Raw genomic sequence first — 10,049 nt, forward strand, 5'->3', positions numbered from 1 at the left:
AGTCACAGCCCCAGCTGGTGAGTTCACTTTTATAGAAAACTCTTGGAACACGTTGATGTAAAACACAAGGAAGCTCCAGTTCACCTCATTGTGTTCTGTCTTCCAAACTTCAGATTATGAGTATTTTTTAGCTAATTTTCTGATACTAACGTTTCAGAACCAAAATGATAAAACTATAAACTGGCCAGAATATAAACATATTTTCTCTAGAGGATACGCTTGAAAACTTAAAGGTCACTGAATAAAAGTTGTCTCATGTACTTTTCGTTAACTTTTACTTGGAGATGTACAAAAAGTTTTCTTTCATTTACTTGCTTTGGAGCCCAGGAGGTGTCATAGATTTTTTTAATTTCATGCGCTATAAATAATAATTAGTGCCCTTGAGTTTTAATAACTTTTTGTGCCATTAGTCTCAGCTTGTTTGCGCCCCATGCTTATTATTGATTGGTTCACAGACTCAGGTACATGCATATACTTTGGTTTTGGCTGTTAAACACAACATTGAGTTTTCTTTGAGATCCCTTCAACGTATTGTTTTACTGCAAAACCTTCGATGACTCTGCAGATGTGCCTCAGGGACGGGAACCTCGTGAAGGTCGTCTTCGTCGTCCTTCTCAAACTTCCAGCTAACTCCAAAGGCATTTGATGCTCTCTATCAGAAAGCTGGAGGTAAAACAAACAGTATGATGTGAAAATCAAGAAAACAAATTAGTAATCTGATTAAATCAGTGTGATCCCTGGAGATGGGAGAGTTTTCGATGAAAACAGTTCACTATTGTCGTCCGACTCGATCACACAAACCACCAAGAGAAGAGATATTCTTCCTTTTAAAATAGAAATGTTTGAGTTCACTTTTTAGTATTCACTCTGTAAGCTGCGTCTGCAGTGGCTCAACATTTTGACCTCAATTTCACATATTCCCCAGCGAACGTTTAGAGCACACACACACAAATACACACAGGCCTTCCTCGCCCTCGGTGCAATGCAAGATTACAGAGGTTTACATCCCCATCCTCCACCATCAAAACCCTTTTACAAGTTAATACCTCAGGTGCACACAAGCTTCAACACACATGCACAAACACACACAGCTGGCAGGTCAGCATTTGCACACAAATTGCCTGGTCGGTTTGTGTGTTTTGGTGAAGCCCAGGAGGATTCCGGTCGGCCGAGGCTTCATCCGGAGGAATGGCGACATGTTTGCAGGGAGAGAAAGTCCCAACGGGAAACCTCTTCTGCCTTCAGATCATGTGAAGACCACACTCGAGAGAGTCTCAGGTTCTCCTCTTCAATCCCCGTCGTTCTCACTTTCTGTCGCTGTAGAGAGGAAGTAGAGGAAGGTAGAGGCGTGCAGCGTCGAGCAGGTCGATCGATACTTCAGTATTCATTGTTTTCAGTTTCCTGCAGTACTATTCAGTATTTATTATTACAAGCAAGGAGGAGTGAACATGAGCTTATGTGGACTGAAAGGTAACTCAGTGATTGGTCGGTTTCGGTGATGTCATCCTGCAGGTTTGGGTCCGACAGCATTTTATCTAATATGAATTGGGGAGGAAATGATCTTTTCAAAGCCGAATCTTGTCAAATCTCTTCGGGAATCTCATTAAGTTTTTAACAGTTTTAAGTAAAAGACTGTTTAAAAAATGATCAGTTAGAGAAGGAGGGGCCAGAAAAGCGGCCCCAGTCACCCAGGGGCCCCAAAACCGCCAGATTTACAAACTGAAATTATTATTTAAAATTAATATTTCTTATGTTAGTCCTCCCTCCGTCTCACTTTCCCTTCCCTTCATCTCTGTTCCCTCCTCCCTTTCCTCTTTTTCATTTCCTCCTCTCACTCCATCTTTTTCTATCTTTCTTTGCCGACCCCCCCCCCAACCCCCCCCCCCCCCTCCATTTCCTCCGCCCCTCGGATGCTAATTGACTTCTGATGCATTTTTAATGTCCAGCCACTGAAACCGTGGCCTGCCTGCCACCGTGTGTGTGGCAGGTAAATTGAATGTGTGAATTGCTTGTGTCACTGTTTGTACAGTGTCAAATGTGCAATGATCATGTTTATGTGTTTGTATTTCTACCGCTGTGCGAGCACGCAGGTGGATGTGCGGCTGTGTGGATGTTTTCAGGCGTAATCTTGTCACAGGAAGTCAATTTGTACTCTTCCTTTCGTGCGTCGTTCCACGCTCCCGGAGGACGCCTTAATGGCAAACCGAGCGAGTTGACTAACAGGAAGTGAGACAGGAGAGTTTCTTGTCCACAGCTGATATTTTTGTGGCGAGCAGCTTTTCCCCAAACTGTTTGATGGTAGCTTGAGCTTCATTTAATGAACTCGCAGCGTTCCTGTTGCTGCCAAAACTGGGTCACTCGTGTGTGTGTGTGTGTGTGTGTGTGTGTGTGTGTGTGTGTGTGTGTGTGTGAAACATGCAGTAAATCCTCCATAGTCAGAATCAGTCTCTAAAAATGACAATGTTTGTGTGACAGTGCAAAAAATGACAAGAGGAAGCGAAGTCAGCTGATGTCGTCGAGGTCCATGTGGATGGATTGGTCCAAAAAATGTTAAACTTTAAAGGAGCTATATGTGAGTTTTCCTATTGCTACATCGCTAACGTTAGCATTAGAATAAAATATCCAACTTTACAGCAGAAATCAACATGTTTACAGCCTGGTACAAAAACAGTTTTGGTCTCTAGAGATAATTTCCTCCTTCATGACACCTGTTTATATAACTCACCTGTTTACATTTTATTAAGGACTAAAGTTATGGAGCATTGAGGGCGTGGCCTCTTTGAGTTAAAGGTGGGTGAGCATATGCTCTCCACATGTCCCACCTCTTCGCCAATTTTTGGATTAGCTGGGAGTGAGGGGCGGAGTCTGGCAGTGCCAAGATGGCGATGGTGGAGCAGCTCGCCGTGAGCTTCAACACCGCTCTTCAGAAACCTGTGGGTGATGTCATGGAGGCTANGTTCACTATTGTCGTCTGACTCGATCACACAAACCACCAAGAGAAGAGATATTCTTCCTTTTAAAATAGAAATGTTTGAGTTCACTTTTTAGTATTCACTCTGTAAGCTGCGTCTGCAGTGGCTCAACATTTTGACCTCAATTTCACATATTCCCCAGCGAACGTTTAGAGCACACACACACAAATACACACAGGCCTTCCTCGCCCTCGGTGCAATGCAAGATTACAGAGGTTTACATCCCCATCCTCCACCATCAAAACCCTTTTACAAGTTAATACCTCAGGTGCACACAAGCTTCAACACACATGCACAAACACACACAGCTGGCAGGTCAGCATTTGCACACAAATTGCCTGGTCGGTTTGTGTGTTTTGGTGAAGCCCAGGAGGATTCCGGTCGGCCGAGGCTTCATCCGGAGGAACGGCGACATGTTTGCAGGGAGAGAAAGTCCCAACGGGAAACCTCTTCTGCCTTCAGATCATGTGAAGACCACACTCGAGAGAGTCTCAGGTTCTCCTCTTCAATCCCCGTCGTTCTCACTTTCTGTCGCTGTAGAGAGGAAGTAGAGGAAGGTAGAGGCGTGCAGCGTCGAGCAGGTCGATCGATACTTCAGTATTCATTGTTTTCAGTTTCCTGCAGTACTATTCAGTATTTATTATTACAAGCAAGGAGGAGTGAACATGAGCTTATGTGGACTGAAAGGTAACTCAGTGATTGGTCGGTTTCGGTGATGTCATCCTGCAGGTTTGGGTCCGACAGCATTTTATCTAATATGAATTGGGGAGGAAATGATCTTTTCAAAGCCGAATCTTGTCAAATCTCTTCGGGAATCTCATTAAGTTTTTAACAGTTTTAAGTAAAAGACTGTTTAAAAAATGATCAGTTAGAGAAGGAGGGGCCAGAAAAGCGGCCCCAGTCACCCAGGGGCCCCAAAACCGCCAGATTTACAAACTGAAATTATTATTTAAAATTAATATTTCTTATGTTAGTCCTCCCTCCGTCTCACTTTCCCTTCCCTTCATCTCTGTTCCCTCCTCCCTTTCCTCTTTTTCATTTCCTCCTCTCACTCCATCTTTTTCTATCTTTCTTTGCCGACCCCCCCCCCCCCCCCCCCCCCTCCAATTTCCGTCCGCCCCTCGGATGCTAATTGACTTCTGCATGCATTTGTTAATGTCCAGCCACTGACAACCCTGGCCTGCTGCCACCGTGTGTGTGGCAGGTAATTCTGATCTGTGTGATATTGCTTGTGTCACTGTTTGTACAGTGTCAAATGTCGTGCAATGTCATGTTTATGTGTTGTAATTTCTAACGCTGTGTGCGAGCACGCAGTGTGGATGTGTCGGCTGTGGTGCGAATGTTTTCATAGCGTAGATCTTGTCACAGGAAGGTCAATTTCGTACTCTCCTTTCGTGCGTCGCTTCCACGCTTCCCGGAGGAGCCTTACATGCGCAAAACCTGAGCGAGTTTGACAACAGGATACAGTGAGACAGACGAGAGTTTCTTGTACACTGCTGATATTTTTCGTGGCGAGGCAAGCTTTTCCCCAAACTGTTTGACTGGTAGCTTGAACTTCATTTAATGAACTCGCAGCGTTTCCTGTTGCTGCTCAAAACTGGAGCTCGCCTGGTGTGTGTGTGTGCTGTGTTGGGTGCTGATGCTGTGTGTGGTTGTGTGCGTGTGTGTGTCGTGCTGTGTGTGTGTTGGTGTGTGTGTGTGTGTGTGTGTGTGTGTGAAACATGCAGTAAATCCTCCATAGTCAGAATCAGTCTCTAAAAATGACAATGTTTGTGTGACAGTGCAAAAAATGACAAGAGGAAGCGAAGTCAGCTGATGTCGTCGAGGTCCATGTGGATGGATTGGTCCAAAAAATGTTAAACTTTAAAGGAGCTATATGTGAGTTTTTCTATTGCTACATCGCTAACGTTAGCATTAGAATAAAATATCCAACTTTACAGCAGAAATCAACATGTTTACAGCCTGGTACAAAAACAGTTTTGGTCTCTAGAGATAATTTCCTCCTTCATGACACCTGTTTATATAACTCACCTGTTTACATTTTATTAAGGACTAAAGTTATGGAGCATTGAGGGCGTGGCCTCTTTGAGTTAAAGGTGGGTGAGCATATGCTCTCCACATGTCCCACCTCTTCGCCAATTTTTGGATTAGCTGGGAGTGAGGGGCGGAGTCTGGCAGTGCCAAGATGGCGATGGTGGAGCAGCTCGCCGTGAGCTTCAACACCGCTCTTCAGAAACCTGTGGGTGATGTCATGGAGGCTACGTCCATCTCCATTTACTGTCTCATTCCTCTCTGCCTGAATTCACAGTGGGGTCATGGATGTGGATGCACATGGCAGTTGCTAGGTAATAAGGTAATGATTCATATTTCTGCTACCAATCAAATAAAAGTAAAGGCATGGCCATTGGCCAATCGTCACTGTTCGTTTACAGACACAGGATTGGACATAACCAGGAAGAAAACAGAATATAGGTAGAAGGAAAGTACATTCATGTCCCGGGCAAGAATATTAACTTTTATATCAACTATTGAATTTATTAATGATTATTAAAAGGCTGCTCACTGGTTAATGGTTCTGATGATTATTATGCTGTACAGGTTTTTGTTTCCCTGGAAATTAAACAGAGAAAAGCAATTTTTAATATTAAACACAACAGCTGTTCAAGTGTAAAAAATATGCAAGAGCAACACAATAAAGCCTCAATGTAAGATTTCTCTCACACACACACACACACACACACACACACACACACACACACACACACACACACACACACAAACACACACAATTCATTAATATCACAAAAATCAGTGTGAGAAATATTCAAGAATAATTAATGGGAGCATCGTCCTGCCTCGTTCATCTTCCCTCTGTCACATACACAGTTTGCAAGACTAATTAATTTCCTTCTTCTTGGAACTGTACATACAAACCGTCCTGCTTTCAAAAGGTTTCATACATCTGATGCCACACACACACACACACACACACACACACACACACACAGTTCATTAACCAGCTGCAGATCCTCTCACATATTCAAACTTACACTTACAGGATATATGTAGAAAAATGTACAGCAACTTTTCCCCCCTAGAAAAATGAGAAATAAAGTAAAAGGCTCGTTAAAGAAAGAAACAGATGAAGTTCAGAAGGAAAAATATTATTGTTTTGATTCACATTAGTTGTGAATATGAATCACACACATCCAAACTAAACACTCTGCGCCCTGACCCATCAAAACAGGCATCTGGAGTGTGTGTGTGTGTGTGTGTGTGTGTGTGTGTGTGTAATGATGGGTGAGAGTGGAACAAGAAAAGAGACAGACAGGTACATTGCACAGTTAATTACAGTAGTAATAGTAAAATGGTTTTAGTTTCCTACATTGTGTGTGTGTGTGTGTGTGTGTGTGTGTGTGTGTGTGTGTGTGTGTGTGTGTGTGTGTGTGTGTGTGTGTGTGTGTGCAAGAGAGAGAGAGAGAGACTTTTGTTAGCTGGAGGCCTTTCAGAAATAGTTTTACCATTTGTTTTTTCATGACTACCATTTTTTTTCCTTTCTCTATACACATGGGTGTGTTTGTATTTAAATATGTGTGTGTGTGTGTGTGTGTGTGTGTGTCTAAGTGTGCGTGTAATGAGATCAGGGATTTCTGAGATAACCGTGCTGATCGAGCAGGTTTTTATATTTCAGGTATAAGGTAATGTTCCCTGATTTCACACATGGCTTCGCTTGATGTGAAGCAGCAGGCAGAGATGAGACGGCTCATACACACACACATACACACACACACACACACACACACACACACACACACACACACACACACACANCACACACACACACACACACACACACACACACACATACACACACACACACCTGCACTTCTGTACTTGTAAGGACCCTCACACCCTCAGTGCTCTTACTCTTTAGAAATGTCTTAATTATCAAAACATGTTCTCACCTTTTAAAATTCTCATTCTCCAAAATGCTTCTTACCAATAAAAACATCCACACTTTATAGAAAAGTTTTCTCACTTTCCAAAACTTTCTCATTTTTCACAAATGAATATAAATTAGAAAAGAAAATGTCCCTGTTTTCCAAAACCCTCCACACTTTCTCTGAAATTCAATTTTCCAGAAATGTCTTCACTTTCCAAAATGTCCTTGCTTTTGAAAAAAGTCCTCCCTCTCATAAAGTAGGGAGACCTTAAAATAACAGAACCGCATCAGTGGTTCTTTATGCTTGAGACATGAACTAAAAGTGGTATCTTACATTACTGTGGCTGTTCTTTTAGCCATTAGTTTTATTTGATGTCACTATTAAAAGGCAAGACAATTTAAAGGATCAGTTCACACTAACTGCAAAAAAAAAACTATTTTCTCACCTTGGCATCTATAACATATAATACTTGTATTAAAGCAGCTTTGTGTGAGTTATCTTGGGTAATGTGAAAAAGTGGAGCTGAGCTGACAGAAAAAATGGAGCTCCGATGAAGAAATGAATAAATAATAGAAACTCTAAACTCAAAAAGGTTCCAGGAAGACAGCAAGCATGGTCAAAGTTCAAAGACTTCTCCTGAATAATCTATGAGCCTTTCTTTTATTCACATGAAACCTACTGTGCTGTAATATGCTGAGCGAGATTTGGGCCTGAACATTCGTCCAGTGAGACGAGTTAATTCCCCACAGAGCGACGCCAAGGTTGAAAGTCCAGTGCCAATAAAAAAAAAATTTTTTAAAGTGTGCTGCATCCTACATCATTATGACACAGGTGGTGGTTACAGTCTCTGGAAGATTTAATGATTTCACAGGGTACTGTGGGATTTGGATACAGACTCAGAATTTGCTTGAGCTCATCAATTATGAATGGCCTGAAGGGAAAAGCTCGGCAGACGAAAAGTATAATCTTTTGACATCACATCTTTTCAGCGTTTCACCATTTATTGACTCAAAAACATTAGATTCAAAGCGTGACGCTACTTTTCATGAAGGTCGTATGAACAGAAACCACAACCTGAAACCAGGCAGAGTGAGAAATCCCAAAACCTTTGATCAAACGGGTTCAATAAAATCCCAAAAGCCTCAAACAAGCTCAATAAAATCTTTGCATTATTGAAGATCTTTGAAGCTTGTCAGCCAGAAAAAAATGAGAAAATTCAATTTGTTCCCGTTCTTCATTTTTAAAACCTTTTCCACTGCAAGAGCTCGGCAAAATATAACCATCGCTACATGTTGTGCGTCTATATTTCCACTGTTCTGCATCAGTGTTGGGAACTGAGTTTGTGCAAGAGAATCTGGGCGTGGCTTCGAAGGTGATACTAGGTACGAGTTTCAGGTATTTTTAGGGGTTGGTGGCTGCGATGGAGTTCGATATCAAACGTTTCAATAAGGAGAAAAAAACACAGCAACAATAATACACCATTTTACGACTATTTTACTTCTGTATAAAGTAGGACAACACGCACAACAAACTCGTCAACGTGCTAACATTTAGCATGAAACACAAAGTAGAGCTGAGGCTGAAGATCACCAAAGTTATTAGGCTTTGCCCTCTGGGGACCATGAATGTCTGAATCAAATATCATAGTTCAATCCATCCGACAAGTGCTTTAGACATTTCACTCACAATCACAAATGCTGCCTTCAGTCTCAAGGTACCAACAGAGTAAAAGTCCAGGGATCATGAAAGTCATGAGGAGTGATCCTCTGGGGACCAAGAATGTCATGAATTTCATAGCAATCGATCCAACAAATTGTTGAGATATTTTTGTCTGGACTAAAGCAGCGGATTGGTCGACCAACCAATATTTTCCATCTATAAAATGGAAACGGAGGGAAAATGTCACTTTTATCTCGCTCATATACAAGACTACGACATGAAAAATACATTTTTCATTTCATGAGGCCTTTAAATGTCTGAACATCATGCCTCAGTTGTTCTGTTGTTGTGTATTTAATAACTAGAACAGCGTCCCCAAGGAGAACAGAGGTCCTGAGTTCAGCGGGAACAACACAGCCTGTCTCTTTACATTATCCCAGCGTCGTGAGGTTTCACCAGGCCACGGCCTCAGCTCCGTCTGGAACTTCCCCCTGCTTTCCTCAGCTAATATTCTGCCTTGACAAGCTTCTGTCTCACAAGCATGGCCTGTGGAAATGTGCTGCTCTTTGACTCTAAGGACATCATCGCTGAGACATAAACAAGTTAAAGGGAGAGAGAGTTTCAAATTTGATGAATAAAATTCTATGCTGTTAACCTACAAGCTCTGTTTCCCCTCTGACTACAGCATCGTCGATGGATGTGATTGGGTGCGATTTCCTGCAATTACAACCACATAATGTAGGAACTTTAGCCTACGTTACTGCAGCTACGTGAGAGATGACCCCCAAACACCAGCAAAGAGGTATTAAGTGACCCTTTAAAACAGTTATGATTGATATTTTTATGATAATGCAAAAACAATGTGGCTCATAGTGATGATTATTATCAGTTAAATCTACAGCTCCCCTCACCTTTACTACAATTAGGTAGTGCTGTTGCTATGGGAGCTAATAGGGATCTATATAAGCAAACAACCAAACACACAAAGGAAATGACAGTTCAATATTATTATCAGGCTAATCATGCACTGCGTTAGTAAATTTAACTGAAAAGTCCAATCAATTAAAGGAGCTATTTGTAAGTTTTGCTAATGGTACATAGCCAGTGTTAGCATTAACAGCTACTTACCAGTCTTGCAAAAAGATTCAGCCAACCTTTATAGGACAAGAGGTTGTAATACGTCCTGCGAGCAGCTAGACGGACAATGCAACAGTGACTCAGTATCGGAAAGTGACAAGACAAGCTGGCTTTACTGAAGCTAGCTGGTTAGCATGCTAACTTCAGTAGAAAGTGATAGAAATAGAGAGAGCTCTTGGCAAGTAAACGAATTAAGTTTCTTCTAGACTGAAGATTGAAACCTCGTTGTGTTGCGTCCTTCCCAAGTATCTGGTTTCAGCAGGTAATGCATCACTTTAAGGGAGTTACACCATGTCAGCAGACCTTTAAAGTTTTCCTCGAGTCAGCAGGAGCACCT

Source organism: Seriola dumerili, unplaced genomic scaffold, assembly GCF_002260705.1.
Source record: "Seriola dumerili isolate Sdu_G_001 unplaced genomic scaffold, Sdu_1.0 BDQW01000917.1, whole genome shotgun sequence".
Classification (NCBI taxonomy): Eukaryota; Metazoa; Chordata; class Actinopteri; order Carangiformes; family Carangidae; genus Seriola; species Seriola dumerili.